At 44.3% G+C, this 15,981-nt stretch overlaps 1 long non-coding RNA gene across 1 annotated transcript; it reads left to right on the forward strand.

Moving 5' to 3' along the window:
• Nucleotides 1–6: 6 nt before the first annotated feature.
• On the forward strand, nt 7–15,396 carry LOC146050711 (uncharacterized). Its single transcript, XR_014466350.1, has 2 exons — nt 7–3,840; nt 12,307–15,396. It is a non-coding gene; the product is annotated as an uncharacterized LOC146050711 (long non-coding RNA).
• Nucleotides 15,397–15,981: the final 585 nt, after the last annotated feature.

A 15,981-nucleotide genomic window follows, 5' to 3' on the forward strand; every position in this document is an offset into this window, starting at 1 on the left:
CTGGGGTGTCGCTGTCTGCTGTGGTGTCTTTATCACATTGTGGCCTGTATCTCAATGGGATACGGTCATTAGGTCGACACCACTAGGTTGACATGACTGAAGGTTGACATGGGATTAGGTCATCATGGGGAATGTTAAAATGGAGTTTTTAATTTTTTTTCTGAGCCGACGTGCCGACAGGTACAGAGTATAGAAAAAAAATGTCAACCTTTTGACTGTGGACCTTCCCACCACGTCGACCTAATACTTCTGGCAAACTAATCACTCTGTCGACCTAACCCAATGTCAACCTTCAGTCATGCCGACATTCATACGTGTCGACCTAGTTGTTGTCTGTCCAATGATCCATACCCATCTCAATACAGACATGACTGTACTAGAAGCATTAAAGCAGACAGCGACACCACAGGCAGGAAAGAGGAACTGCACGGGTTTTGAAAGGTTCCTAGCGCTAGAATGAGTCAGTCCAACCACCCTTTATAATGTACCAGTTATCTGGACAGAAGTTAAAGCTTTTATTCTTTTGATTATTATTTTATTTATTCCTGCTCATGATGTCCCTGAAAAGAGACCTAGAAATACTGTACACCAGGGCTGTCTGACGGGGGAAAACTGCTCATTTAAATGTCCCGCGGTTTTACAGAGATGTGTTTTCCTCTTTCCATTTTCTTCCACAGGCCTAGATGCCTTGTGTGAGTCTAATACTGCATGAAGGATGAGCTCCGTCTTCAAGCTTTAACCTCTTTCTCCAGTACTGACTGCTGTGTTCTAGCATTCCCGTCCAAGCTGTCCCACAGACATCCTTTGTAAATTGACTATCTTCACCACCAGAACTGGCACTTTTTCCCTCTCTCTCTCTCTCTCTCTCTCTCTCTCTCTCTCGCTCTCTCTATCCCACTTAACACTGTACATGTGTCGCCTTGTCATTCTGTAATCTAGCTATGGAGAATTGTAATCTGATCATAAAGCGCTGTGTTCTTATAATGTATTAAGTCACTAGAAACGCCCTCCACAACTATCTGCTCTTTCACGGAAGGTAATTACTATCACGAGGTCTGTTAACGGCATGATCAGGACCTCTGCGCAGAAACTGTACGCTGTAGAAATCAAAGCATGTTCTGCAAGTCGCGGAAGACCCGTTTACGTGGTCACCATCGAATATTGGATGTATGGATCTTCCGCCGCGAGTTGGGTTTTGGATTTAGAGCTACTTCAGTCTTAGTGTTAATTTTTTGGCAGTCCTGCTTCTACTAACTAACCTAAGTGTTTGGTGATTTGTGTATAAGTCTTTCTAACTTCTAATAAACTCTCTCAAACTGACCTGTGCCTGTGTCTCTCTCTTGTCTGCTCGTTGGCCTCTGACCGTTTTCTGGTACGGAACCTTCACACTTGAATCTAACGGAGACTGCTGGCTAGGGATTTTTGTGCATGGCGTGCAAATGTTTTAGGCATTATTTAGGAGGAGTTACTGAAAATTAAATAAGGCCGAGGGGGGAATTTAAGGTCCGCACACACTGGGCGATTATGCCCAGCGTGTATGGATAGTGAGGATCGCTGGGGGGGAGAAGCCACTCAGTGCATACACACTGAGCGGCTTTCCCCCTGACCGGCGCCGTCAGCGGGGGGATGACTGCTTTGCATAGCGCAGCGCTATGCAAAGCCGCTCATTTGCTTGTAATACCATGATGATGCGGGAGGGCGCATCGCCGGGTCATACACACTGGGCGGCTTTGAGCTGAAAGCCATTCAAACATGCTGTTTTGAACGGCTTTCAGCTAAGTCCGTCACCCAATGTGTACGGGCCTTTACTGAGGTGGTTGTTCTATGTCAGATGTGATGTTGCTATGGCCAACCAATCGGATACCATGTATTATCTTCTAGAAGGTGCTAAATAAACAAGAAGTAGATTCTGATGGGTTGCCCCTGGCAACATCCCATGTGATATAGAACTACCATCTTAGTAAATTTCACGCTGAGACTGCAGCCAAACTGTTCAGGAAGGACATTCATTCATGTAGATATAAAAACACCGCAGGTAGATTTCAAATTCCGTCTTTATTTTCCTTGATTTGTAATTTTAGGCAAACCGATTTGTTCCACTTCTCTGATCCGGCTTTTGTTCTTTGGGATAAGTTGGGTCTGGAGTGTGTTGTTCGTTATAGAACAGTCATCAGGACTGGGGATAGACACTGTCTAGATAGATGGCCGACAGGGTGAAAAGGTCGACATACATTTTATTTTATTTTGCTCGTGTACTGTGTTATGGACTGTGATTGGGAATAGTAACCTGTGTGGGGTGCAGCAAGGGGTTTCCTGTCCAAAGAGTGGAGAGTGAAACGAACCCACAGGGGTCTACATTACCACTTATTGGGGTCACAGGTGATGAAACATAAAAAAATGACATAGAACTTAAAAACCTTGTGCGAACTGTTTTTTTTTCTCTTTGTCTACCATTCAAGTGTTGACCCGTTGACTATTGCACCTGTCAACCTGTCAACATAATGTATGTCTTCCTACTGTGTAATAGCTGTAGGTCTTTTATACCAAACACGAACCGTCACAGAGGTGTTTTTGTATTTCATCGTTAGTGGAATACACATTGCCTATGTCTTCCCCCATTAAATATTTCAGTGCCAACATATGAGACGTGAAAAATATCCGCTACAAATGCCATGGTCCCTCACATTTGTTACATCCATTCAAATATTGTTGGCTCGGCAAATTCCACCCCTGTTTTGACAAATTAATTTGGCACTCAAAGGGTTAATAGTCAAGTCAGGGTGCCTGCTTTTTAGAAAGAGAAAGTATTTTGATGCTGACAATACCAGTAACAACTGTAACATCGTTTGATGAATTGACATTAAACATGAATATGTTCATGCAGATTCTTGCATATATTTTTTAATTATTATTTTTTATTTGTAATTGGAGGTCCATGTCGACAGTGTCAACGAAAAATTTGAAAAACTAGTCTACTTTTGACCCTGTCGACCCTTTGATTGTCTATCTAGATACGGTCTATATATTAATCCACATCAATTTTTCCCTACATATTGTTTCCTTTCTAAGGTATCATTAGAAAGTTACAAAGTTTAGTAAATCAAGTTGTTGTTTTTTTTCCCTCTAATATTAAATTTGATCTAGACAAAATAAATGATTAGAATACATTTTTTAAATGTACAAGTTACACCAACACTAATATTGTAACTCACATTCTGCATAATAGCGCTACACAGAGCAGCACATTGTGGGCTGGATCTGTATTTGAGAGCATGCAGCCAATCTATTCTCTAGAAACCAGCAACCAATGAGGCAGGAGGCACGACTCACTCGCTCACTAGACCCAGTGTGCATAAATCGTTCCTCAGTGATGTCACTAGTCCCTGGTGAACTGATTGGCTGCACTTCACTGTGTGTAGGAAATGGGCAGACTTTCGATAACTGACAAATGACGGACTAATATGAACAAAGTATATGGATGTGGTACATTTTCAAAGTGGTCACATTGGTCTATAAGCTGGGTTGCAATAGATTGATAGATGGAACGGATCTCTCTGTACTGGAACAAGAAGATGGAAGACATATTATGTCACACATACATATAATAAATATATATGGTGCATTTGGTTATGAAGTAGGCGGGTTTCCTGAGGTGACTGGTCCTGCGTAAGTGACTACTTTTTCATGTCTGTTAAACCTTTTGTTCCAGGACGGAACTGGATCTTTAAAGCGCAGCGGTTCCTTTAGCAAACTCCGTGCTTCCATAAGACGCAGCAGCGAGAAGTTGGTCAGGAAGCTGAAAGGAGGCAGCTCACGGGATGGTGAACCAAAGAATCCTGGGTAATTATCCATTTGTAGCTGGGCCGTTGTTCCTGTAGCTTAGCACTGTGACGGTTGGAGACGGGATATGCGTATTTCTCCTGTGTGCAGTATGTGACCTCAGACTTCTGGTGTACAGGGAATCTGTAGATCGTATCTGTGACATATTGTCCGCACTAGATTCATCGCAACTTGTGAGGGAATAAAGTGATATGTAAATAGGATCTGTACCGATTATTGTATGTCTATGTAAATGAGTGTGCCACATTGTACAGCATTGCCAGATCTATTTTATATCGGCAGAATATAATGCACTTTTTATTGCCCAAGGACGGCGTGCCCCAACCGTCCACGTTGCTAATGGGGGTGTGTCCAGCACTTGCAGAGGTGCCGGACGTCCCAAAGCTGTGCCCGTAATGTGCAACTAACGCACACTAAAACACAAGGGGCACATTTGTGGTGCCCTGCTAAATCAGCCTAGCGTGAAGATTAAACACAAACTAATACTGGGTGTTCTGGTGTGTACACACGGTCGGCGGCCGTGCTAGTCGATCCCGATGTGATTGGCTCGCATCAGGATCTAATCGTACGCCAAGCCATGAGACACGCATGCATTTTTGATTATATAGTACAGATCTGTGTATGTGGCTTCGATTTGTGCTGTGCGGGATCGCGCATTGGGATCGCAAGGTTAAAAAACCTGTGCGATCTGCGTGCGATCCCAATGCCATTTTGACTATATAGTCTGTACACTCCATTAGACAGGAAGGTAAGAAGACCCTGCTTGCAATTGACCCTTTTCTCCATTCTTTATACTGTTGGGGCAGATGTAAGTTGTGGGGGAAATGATGTACCAGCCAATCAGCTACTAACTTATTTTTTCAAACACAGGCTGTAGCATGGCAGTTAGGAGCTAATTAGTAATTTGTCTCCGTCCACTGTATCTCTCTCCAAGGATCTGACACAAAAAAAAGATGATTTGTTAAACACTTGACTCAGCTGTTTCTCCTGCTCCGTGATCAGGAACTGCCAAGGTATCCCCAGGATGTGGTTCTGTAGTTGTATAGGGGTATAACCATATGGACCAATAGGAAGTCACAAGCACAGTGTCTGCAACTCCCTATTGGTTGTCTCACTTCCATTTTCATTGGCCACATTATATATGTTACTGGGCAATATTTCTACAGGCAAACAGAAGTTCTCCTTCACAGGCAAAAAGAGCTTTCTCAAATTAAGTAAGATCTTCTCCTTTAAGGTATAATAATTGAATGCAGGACTGTTATATAAAATATTTAGATTTTGGCAACGTGCAAACAAGATAATACGGTACAGAAAATATATACTTGAACATTGAAAATGAAGTTTGTGTCATCATGTGCCTGTTCCTTTTAAACAAAAGATGTTGTAAATATAAAACTTTCCTTATATAAAGAAGCTGCATTGTGTCAATCTATAAACTCAAAGACAGGACCGATGTGCGTCATGGAAAACATTTCCACATAATAAACGGTTTATTTTATAATATGTGTAGTTCGGGGAGATTTAATGTGCGTTGTCTGACTTATTATTAGTACTTTTATGTAACCCAATAAAACTCCCATTTTCATATAAAAATATATAAATGACATTCCCAGTCACTGACCTTTTTGAGGGATTTGTGTACTTTATATATACAGGAGGTATGAAAACTTATTGTTGTCGGGATACTGTACATTGTCTTGTTGGAACTATATAAAAGTGACTAAAAAGGCTGACCAATGAAAACTGTAAATGGATGTTTATTGCGGGTTTTGCCTCTTTATTCCTTTGACGGTTTTATATTTAGTTTTGTGCACACTATATGTAGCCAGAGGAAAGTTGAGACGCTGATCTTAGAGACAACATAGGGGGTTATTCAGACCTGGTTACTGGGCTGCTTAGTTGTACAGTCCTGTGATCCGATATCCGCCGCCCCACCAAAATAAAATCCCTTACTGGTTAAATCTGCAAAATGTCTGAGAAATGATCGCAGATCAGGGACTAGCTGCAAATCCATTCACAACACACAGGGGAGACAGCTTGCCTGAAGTGTGGCATGTCACAAGTGCTGACATGTACAAACTGGCACCAAACTTGTGCTGACCTTTTTCTGCGTAGCCCATTTTCCTGGTCACACTGTTAGCGGTCTACCTATCGGCACAGTGCATGTCGGCTAACGACGGTCTATCTAATATCTTCTATATCACACCTAATATGAGTTGGCCTAATGACGGTGTACCGTTGCCATTGTGGGGCAGGGAAGTGCCATTCCTTGTGAATCCATTATAAATTGACCCCTTATAAAGATTAAATTCAGTATTTTGGGATTGATGCAGAAACACGCGGCATTACTCATACTGTGCTATGGTTAGAAGATCATTTCCGTAATCCAGGGAATGAGTTCATTATCTGCGATGTAGATTTACTAACACTGGGTTTGCTTCATTTTTTTGTTTTTCATTTAATAAATTTACTTGTGAGTGAACATGAAACCTTAAGCAGGTGTTCAGATCCGCAGTTACCTGTGTAGAACGTTCTTGTTTGTGAATAAATGAACTAAGCTTTAACCTCGATTCATTGTGTTTTGTGACCGCTCGTGGGTTGTTCGTCAGCTGAAATGCAAATGTACTCTAATGTTTTTTTCCTCCATTAACAGCCTAATGGGTTTGTTCCTGCATGGGCCTTCTACTAATGCACTATGTTTATATGTGATTACTCCTGTGCTCCGTGTCTGTGTTCTTGCTTCCAGCTCTGTTAACCAATCAGAATGTAAGCTGCGTATACTCCCAGAGTCTGGTCTCCGAACTCGCCAACAGTGCTAGAAGTTAGGATGTAATTGCTTCGTGTCTCAGTGTATGTGATCCCTGAGTACAGTCGAAGATCCAGCACCTTGCACCAGATTACCAGACAGATTTCCAAGCAGAATTCGACTGCGATGTCTTTCTGATAATGGGGTGTGTGAGGTCAGCTAAGACCGGAACACTTCTTATGGAATTTAGATGCCGCCTTGCTGCGTTTTCATGTTCCGGTGAATGTAGCTCGGATGTCCCCAGCGCAGGTGTTTTGCTCACTGAGATTGGCCGGCAGTGTGCTCAATACTGACCTAGAACAGGTGGATGAACCACAAAAGTATCTCGCACCAGTAACGAGAAGTCTTACGATAGACTTGAATATGTTACCACGTACCTGCCGTGGAAATGGAATTGGCGACTACAGTGTAGATCTCACTGGAAAAAAATATTTATTTTATAAAGTCAAAAATTGCCGCAGAACCAAATATATGGACAGACGGCAATAGCCCTTGCCCACCAGGCGTATCAGATTATCAGATGTGGGGCACACTAAAAGCATAGGGAGAGCCAGCTCGCAGGTGGTTGTCTTCGTCTTTTTTTGGGGGGGGGGGGGGTTAGAAAAGGGGGAACAATGTGGCCCTCCAATAAAAGAACACATTACGGATACTCACACGTCACCCAATACCTCTGTAAATACATAAACAATGCAGAGAGACGTCTGTGGGTGAGGACAAGCCAGGAGTTGTGTTGGTCCTTGTACAGAAGGTGGTGGCAGGTCATGTTGCAGGGAACAATGTACTCTCTATGCCATCATTGAGATGGGTAATTTATTATAGGGTCGATAAGTTGCTTTCCATAGATACTTGCAGTAAATAGATTGTACAGAGATCGCGGAACACAACATAGGAAGGCGGCGTGTGATTTTGTATTGCTGTGTCTACACCTCCAGTGATTCTCATTGGTTTGTCCTTGCATGTTCACTCTCCTGGTTGCAGCATGAAGCGTGCCAGTTCTCTGAATGTTCTTAACACGGGTGGCAAAGCTGCTGAGGACCACATGCAAGTAAGATGCCCAATCATGTTCTTAACTCATCACTTAGAACTAGTGTGTGTGCGTTTGTGTGTGTGTTTGTATGTGCACAGGGCTTGTAAGGGCAGTGTACCGGCCGTGTGGATAAGAATACTGCCCTTACTACCTGTATGATGTTCCATGTTTAGTGACCCCCGAGCTCTTCCTTTGTTCCTTAAACGTTCATCACACTAAAATACAGCCCCCTCCATGCAAAAAAAGGAAGCAACTGGGCAAAACCATGTTGCACTGCAGGTGGGCAAATGTAACACGTGCAGTGAAAGTTAAGGCCCCCATACATTAGCCCGACTTGTCCTAGGGACAAGTCGGACCTGATTTTCCCCGGCAGCTCCCCGGGAGGGGAACACACGATTAGGCACTTGATGTGCCAAGTTTTGCATATGATAAATCGCCATGCGATTTATCATATGCAACTCCCGGGGAGCTGCAGTGGGAGATGCGGGCAGGGGGAGAGCCGGGCAGAGTCAGCGGCGGCAGATGCTGGGGACCTGCAGGGGGGGGAGCCGGGCATGGTAAGCTGTCAAATAGACAGCGGGCGCTGGAGAGCCGGGCAGGGGACACAGAGGCAGCGCACCGGGGTACGCCGGTGAACCGACGAGGGAGCTGGGCAGGAGGATCGGGAACTCACTCTGCAAGGGAGGAAAAATAAAAAAACATTACAAATGAATGGGCAGCCAGTGATTGGCTGAGAGCTCTCTCAGCCAATCAGCAATTGGCTGAGAGAGCTCTCAGCCAATCACTGGCTGTCCATTCATTTGTATTGGTTTTTATCCTTGCAGCTGCAGAGTGAGTCCCCTATTTTCCTGCTCAGCGTACCCCGGCGCGCTGCCTCTGTGTCCCCTGCCCGGCTCTCCAGTGCCCCCCACCCGCTGCCTATTTGACAGCGTACCATGCCCGGCTCCCCCCCCCCTCCTGCAGGTCCCCAGCATCTGCCGCCGCTGACTCTGCCCGGCTCTCCGGCGTCCCCCGCTCGCTGCTACAGCCCGCCTCTCTCACTGCCCTCGCAGTGTCCCCCGCCCGCTGCCAGGAGGCTGCACATAAGATTTGGGAAATCTTATGTGCAGCCGGTCCGACTGCCCGACTCCGATCCGATGTGCACGGGACTGCGCATCAGATCGGAGGGGATGTTTAAACATGCGATTTGGGCCGATTTCATGGCCTGATTCATCCGAATCGGGTGAAATCGTGCCCAAATCGCATAGTGTATGGGGGCCTTTAGATTTGGGTGGGGTGTGTTCAAACTGAAATCTAAATTGCAGTATAAAAATAAAGATAACATCTGTGGGCTAAATGCAAAAGCAGCCAGTATTTACTCTGCACGGAAATAATATAAATGCATTTACCATTTACACCCCTTTTATTATAACATGGTTTGGTCCAGACACAGTTACTTTTTTTTTTTTTTACGGAATCTGGCCCTATATCCATAGTCCGTGAACTTACAGTAGATTGTGCTTGTGTGACAAGTGACCACTGCTCTCTACTAACATAATGACATACTAACACGCTACACGTTTACCTTCATGTATGTGCAGTCCTCCATCCAAACAATTCATTCTGGCTTCTCTGCGCACACACACACAGTAGTGCATCAGATGATACATGTGATTAGGACAGGCGTGTGGAAGATAAGGGCATGGTCATACGTTAGCCATTTCCAGACATGTATGAGAGGTGGGGACAAGATGACTAGTCTGTGAGGAGTAGTAGTAGTAGTCTATGAGATATTTCAATGTGTTAAAGGCCCAATTCATGTTTGTATGCAATTGCGATTCTCTAGGCTTCCGCGCTGCTATTGTTTGCAAGCGCAGCTGCTACCCAGGAACAAAACAAGATGCCCGCTGTATTTCTCGCAATCTCATTGGCGCTTGTGTACACATTAGCGGACTATACATAATTTACGGAGAACATCGAAACTAAAGGTTGGTCTGTGACAACTCAGACTGGCCGCAGCAGTAGCGACTCTGATACACACCTGCATTTACCCAACTACTCCGTTTACACTTCCAAATGGCCACTATCTTTCCACCACTCTCCGATAAGGGGGGGGGGGAGGAATTCTGACTGTAGGAATGTCCTGACAGTTGGAATCCTGGGCAGTTTTCAGCAGAACCAACACTAGCTCGACAATGATCAGACTGTCGAGTGTCGGAAGTGGACGTAGATTTCAGAAAACGGACGTGTATTTGACCATCTGTGGCCATTTTCGCCAAAATAGATCTGACTTAAGAGATCTGACTGCCTTCAATGCAGTCGTTAATGGCAGTATTGAATAGGCGAGTGCCGCTATTTCCGCTGGCACGGATTGAATACCCCCCAAACTTCTGAGTTAGCAGGATCATCGCCTTCCCCTCACAGCACGTGTGCAGTTTGCCGTTAACCCCGTGATAATATGCTATTGCGTACCAACATGAATTAGGCCCAAAGTGTCCTTCAGCTGGGACCATGCAGAATAAATACAGGACACAGCCTTTAAATACGGTAATACAAATACATGGGTTATTGTCTGCATATAATCCTCAAAAAGAAAATATCCATCCGGTGTACAGTACAAAATGTAACTTTACTAATGCCAGATATTACGCATTTAATGCTAAGCTATTGTCGGAGCTAATGGCACGGTTCTTTCCTGATCATCTTTCTTAACTGGGAAATAGATCATTAAAAACGCAGGTGAATCTTTTGGATGCAGAAACAACAAATAGCTTACTCTGAGTCCCTTCCCTTTAATGCAGTGGTTCCCAACCCTGGTCCTCAAGTACCCCCAACAGTGCACGTTTCCCAGGTCACCCAGCAGGTGCACTCATTATTCAGGCACATTTTCAAAGATCCACAGGTGGAGCTAATTATTTTGCCTGTGATTCTGTGTGGAGACCTGGAAAATGTGCACTGTTGGGGGTACTTGAGGACCAGGGTTGGGAACCACTGCTCTAATGCACAGGTTCCCAGTCGGTCCTCAGGACCCCCGCACAGTGCATGTTTTCCAGGTCTCCTCACAGAATCAAGTAAAATAATTAGCTCCACCTGTGGATCTTTTAAAATAAATGTGTCAGTGAGTAATGCGTGCACCTGTCGGGTGACCTGGAAAACATGAACTGTGTGGAGTCCTGAGGACCGACTTTGAGAACCGCTGGTCTAATGAGATGTTTGATAAAGGGACGTTATTCCAGCTGAAGGATGCAGATAAGAGAATGCCTTATAATACCACTACTAGTGGTGCTGAAACTGACCATATAAATGTATCTTACATTACTTCATTATACAGTGGATTATATTAAAGTGTAATTAAAGAATTGCATAATAAGAACTATGGATATATACCTCACGGGGGTATAGAGCGGTCTAGAGACATGTTAGATAGAAGCACGTTCCATATACACATAGATGAACAGCCGCCATCTTACTGCCAGTATTTCAGTATCACCCACTACATTTAGATCCTTGTCACACCAAAGCCTCCTGTGGTGGTGATTACAGAGCTGTACTTGGTTCATTCACAACTCACTGATGACACATACACTGCCCCCATAGAGCTTGTGGGCGGATCTTTGCACAACCAATAGGAAACCTTTACCTGTCATGAGCAGTGGACAGCTGCAGTTTTGGCCTGGTCACATTCCAGACCACACAGGGGCAGATGTACTAAGCCGCAGAGCGTGATAAAGTGGGAGAGCGAGATAAACTAACAGCCAGTCTGCTGCATACTATCATTTTTCAAATACAGCCTGTAACATGGCAGTTAGGAGCTCATCGGTCAGTAATTTATCTCTTTTCACTATATCACTTTCCAAGGCTTAATACGTCCCCCACCCTGCATTAACAGTAGTACAATATATATGGGTTGGGATCATTGGGTCGACCATGAAGGTTGAAAGGCCTCGACACACTGAAAAGGTCGACATGGCTTTAGGTGGACAGGGTCATTGGGTCGATACAAGCATTAGGTCCACATGCCTTTTTCTTGTCCTGAATGTCGACACCGTTGTCTTGGACACTGTATTGGTGCACCGCGTCCCCACGCCACGCTTTGGGCATGGTGTCTTCTTATGCTCGGCGCTCTATTTTATCCTCCCACCACGCCCTGGTGGATGGTAAGGCATGAAATACCACCTGCAGGCACAAAATAAAGTGAAAAGCCCATGTCTACATTGCCCATGTCGACCTAATGCTTGTGACCTAATTAATCGGTCTACCTAAAGACCGTGGCTACAATTTGCAAAATTGAGTTGGATATGCACATTTAAACACCCCTGCAACCCCCCAATAGAATACAGGGTCAAGCTGACAACACCCTGGCGGAAAAAGTCTAGCATGCTGGTGTAACCTTCCACCGACAGGCCGAATGTAGTCCCTTTTGCTTTAGAAAAAATTGACAGGCTGGTAAATTGTCCAATTTTCAAGAAATCTTCACGTTTGCCGGCAGAAGCGATTCCATTCGGTCCAATCTTTTGTGGGTAACAACAGCTGATTTGATAAATCAATGACTTGTGTGTATTACAGACTATGTAGCTATCGTATACATTGTGTTATGATTGGTAATAATTTGCCATCCCCCCTCCCCCCCATCCCTTCCTCTTTTTGTACGCAGGAACGAAATAATTGTCTGACCGACGTGAGAGGTTTGAGCGCTAGTCACACTGACTTGGCTCATTGAGATTGGCGCAGAGGGGCGAACTACCGTACCTTTTACAAGGAAGACGCACTGAGACACTAAACTTTACCCTTCCCCCGTACAAGAAGCATGTTTGAGAACGAATTGGTCTTTTTACTTTTTTCTAAAAGGATAAGAACATTAGATTTTCTATTTAGTGTCATTAGGTTTTTGTTTTTAAATGGAACATTTTATTTATAGGTGTGTATGTATATACCATTTGCTGCTTGCCCCATTGGCCGTAGAAATCTAATATATATCGTACAGAATAATTGGGTAACTGTTACAATAGCCGCGCATCAGGCAGAAAACCTAAACGGACATTGGCTTTAAACATATGTCCGCACGGACTGAAGAGACGTATGACGACCACTGGATAAGGTCCTATTGTGAATAGCTGAATATATGCTCATTTTAAGGTAAATCTGTCTTTAAAATGTTGGTTTATAATGAGAATACAATAGCGGGTTACAGTTGTTTTTTTTTTTTTTTCTTTAAGCAAAAGGGACAACAAATGCCTTTATCACTGTATGCAGGAGATTAAGGGCATGGACCTGCTGGTGTTACACAGCTGTCTCCTGAGATTACAGTGAACGGACCTCAATATAGTGACGACTAGGGATGTGTTCTGTCAATGCCAGATGGGCAGCGGATGTAGACTTGGGCGGTCTGGCATCTCAAACGAATGAGGTCTTTCTATTGCTGTGTTATGCTGGCTATTCCTAAACAGACTCCTGCTGTGTTTGCGGGTGGGGAAATGCACAGGCTGTCATCCAAGAGGAATGTCCCGGATTTCTAAACTTGGTTTTTACGCTTGTGACAATGGTTTCTAAATCTCTCTGGATGCTAATTTGAGACCCAAGCTGACGACTTAAATAAATGTCAGCTAAGCCGCCATTAAAGTAACTCTCGGCAAACATAACTGACGCCATACATGGGTTCTTAGGTCACGTCCAATCCTGTAGTCTGGACAAGATTCTTATGTCCCACTGCAGCTTGGAGTATGCTGTTACGAGCACTATCTAATACACTATATAAACTAACTGTAAGTAATGCAAAGGTTACAGAATTAAAAGGCCACTTACGGTGTTTAATCAAGCTCTGCTACCTGCGTAAGTCAGTTCTGCTGTAGGCGTATTTCCAAACCCTGTGTTTTCTTTCAAGAATGTAAGAGAAACCCTTAGGCATGTCCAAACCATGTCCCTCCAGCTGTTGTGAAAATACAATTCCCATCATGCCTTACTACAGTTTTTATATTAGGGAATACTAAAGCTATGGCAAGGATTGCTGGGTTGTGTACTTTCACAACAGCTGGAGGGCCATAGTTTGGGCATGCCTGCCTTAAGCTCTAGCTAAGGGAATTGGCACATTGGGCCTAAATTAGATGCGGTTGCTCTAACGATTGCTGTTGCTAATTTTTGCTGTTCGCAGTTGCGATTAGATACTAATTTGGGCAGACTCCAACCTACGTATAAGGACGCCCACTGCTGTTGCATCACTGCCGACCGATGGCATACAATTGCTGATACATCAGTACCATCCTCACAAATCTGGTCATGTTGCAGATTCTTAGTGCCTCTGTAGGGGTGCAGGATGAGTGATGCAATAGAAAGTAAGTTTGGAACTGCTAATTTATGCATGCCCAGAAATCTGCTTCATGGCCATGATACTTCCCATAGCGGCCCCTAAACGCTGTCTTCTTGTCACTCGCTTTTCAACTAAACCCTCCTGACCACCTTTGCAAAACACTTGCTATGTATGCGCACTGTGGCTCAGATGCAGGCGCACTAAGTAAACCTCAACGATTTGCGTGCAATAACCACTTTGCGATTGCATATAAATTAGGCCCGTTGGTAAAAATTTTTTTTTTTTACTTAGTTGGTAGGTTAAAGTGAAGGGTGGGGGGGGGGGGGGGATATTTATTTAGCTGTGATTAACCACTCCCCCACCCCTCCTATGTGCAGAGGTTGTCTACTACATATTTCCAGTTGAACATTGCTCTTAAGGTGCCCTTACACCAAGTCACCTGCAATTCCCTTTAACCACCAGGGAACCTCAGGGGCGGGACTGCATATACGATATAGTGTACGCGATCCCAGCCAAGCCTGCCCAAACGCTTGCCGTTGAGATAAATCTATAGTGCAGCACTTCCGATGCGATTATCAGACCTGATATCAAAAACATGCAATTTGGGCACTTTTTTTTTAATCCAATTTATCTCCAAAATCAGATTAAAAATGACAACTTTCCATGAAATCGCCCTAGTGTATGGGCACCTTCGCACTGTGCCCACCTGCTAATTCTGTGAATGTAATTTCCCATCACCGTAAGCGGACGCACTGGAAGAAGAGAGGTCAAACTATGGCAACTTTAGTGAAGGGTCAGATCTGCAGGGAGAGTCAATGGCCTCAATCATGGGCACTGTGGGTATAATCCTATAATGGGGAATACGGTATACTTTCAGGCCTTCAGCACTTAATTTGGATGTTATATTCCAAAAACTTGTAGGATAATGCTGTTCCTGTGTTCTAGAATGGTTTTCCCTTGGGTGCGGGAGAAGAACCTGTAGCTAATTTTTGTTTAGCCACGAATAGGGAAATGTACAGGGGCAATGAATAGAAATAGAATCTTTGGTTACATGGTGAATGATTTTAGATTTGTTTACTAGTACAACTGGATGGTCACCTAGGTTTTGAGTAGGAGTTCCAATCACTGAGAGAGGCTGGTGCTGGGTGTGTACCTGTCCCCTGTAATTACCCCCCTATGATACCAGACACCCCCGGCATCTCCATTTGGCTGCACCGCTTCTCAGCTCGGACTGTTACAGATGCAGGGAACTTGTCTCCGATGGACTGATTGTATATAGCTGTCACTCAGCACTACGTAGTACCTGGGGTACTATATTTATGAATGTCATTTGTATTTTGAATGTGAGGTGTGTATCATTGTCATCTATGCTTTAATGCCAGGACGATACTTACCGTATAAATACTTTGATATCTAATAAAGATGACTAGATTGCTTTTCTGTCCCTGGTATTCCTTACTGTAGGGGGGGGGGGGGGGGGGGGCTGGCTTAGGGTCTGCACAGTAAGTTTCATTTATATAGTGCACTTTCTCCTGCAGGACTCAAGGCGCTAACCCCACAACTGGCCCTTATGGAAGGAATGGATCATATGACTTTTATTTGGCCTTTATTAAATTAAAACTCTGTTAAGCTGGGTATACGGTCGTTGGTTCGACACACCAAAGGTCGACATACATTGTGGACAACGTCGCTTAGATGGACACCTTAAATAAGCTGTCATGTCGATGGAAGGTCGATGCAAGCATTAGGACTACAGTGTCTAGGCCGACATGAGTGTCACTTTTTGAGTCGGCAGATGCTATTTCATGCCCTTCCGCCTACATGGGCGTGGATGGAGAATAGAATAGTGGCGAGCGTACTCGGTGCAACTATACGTCCATGTCGACATTCGGGCCAATTAAAAGAAAACAAAAAACCCATGTTGACCTTTTCAATGTCAATCTAATGCTTGTGTCGACCTTCCATCCATGTTGACCTTTTTCAGGTGTCGCCCTAAGCCATGTTGCCCTTTAGTGGTCGATCCAA

The sequence above is a fragment of the Crinia signifera genome, chromosome 12, assembly GCF_055691185.1.
Source record: "Crinia signifera chromosome 12, ASM5569118v1, whole genome shotgun sequence".
In the NCBI taxonomy this organism is placed as follows: Eukaryota; Metazoa; Chordata; class Amphibia; order Anura; family Myobatrachidae; genus Crinia; species Crinia signifera.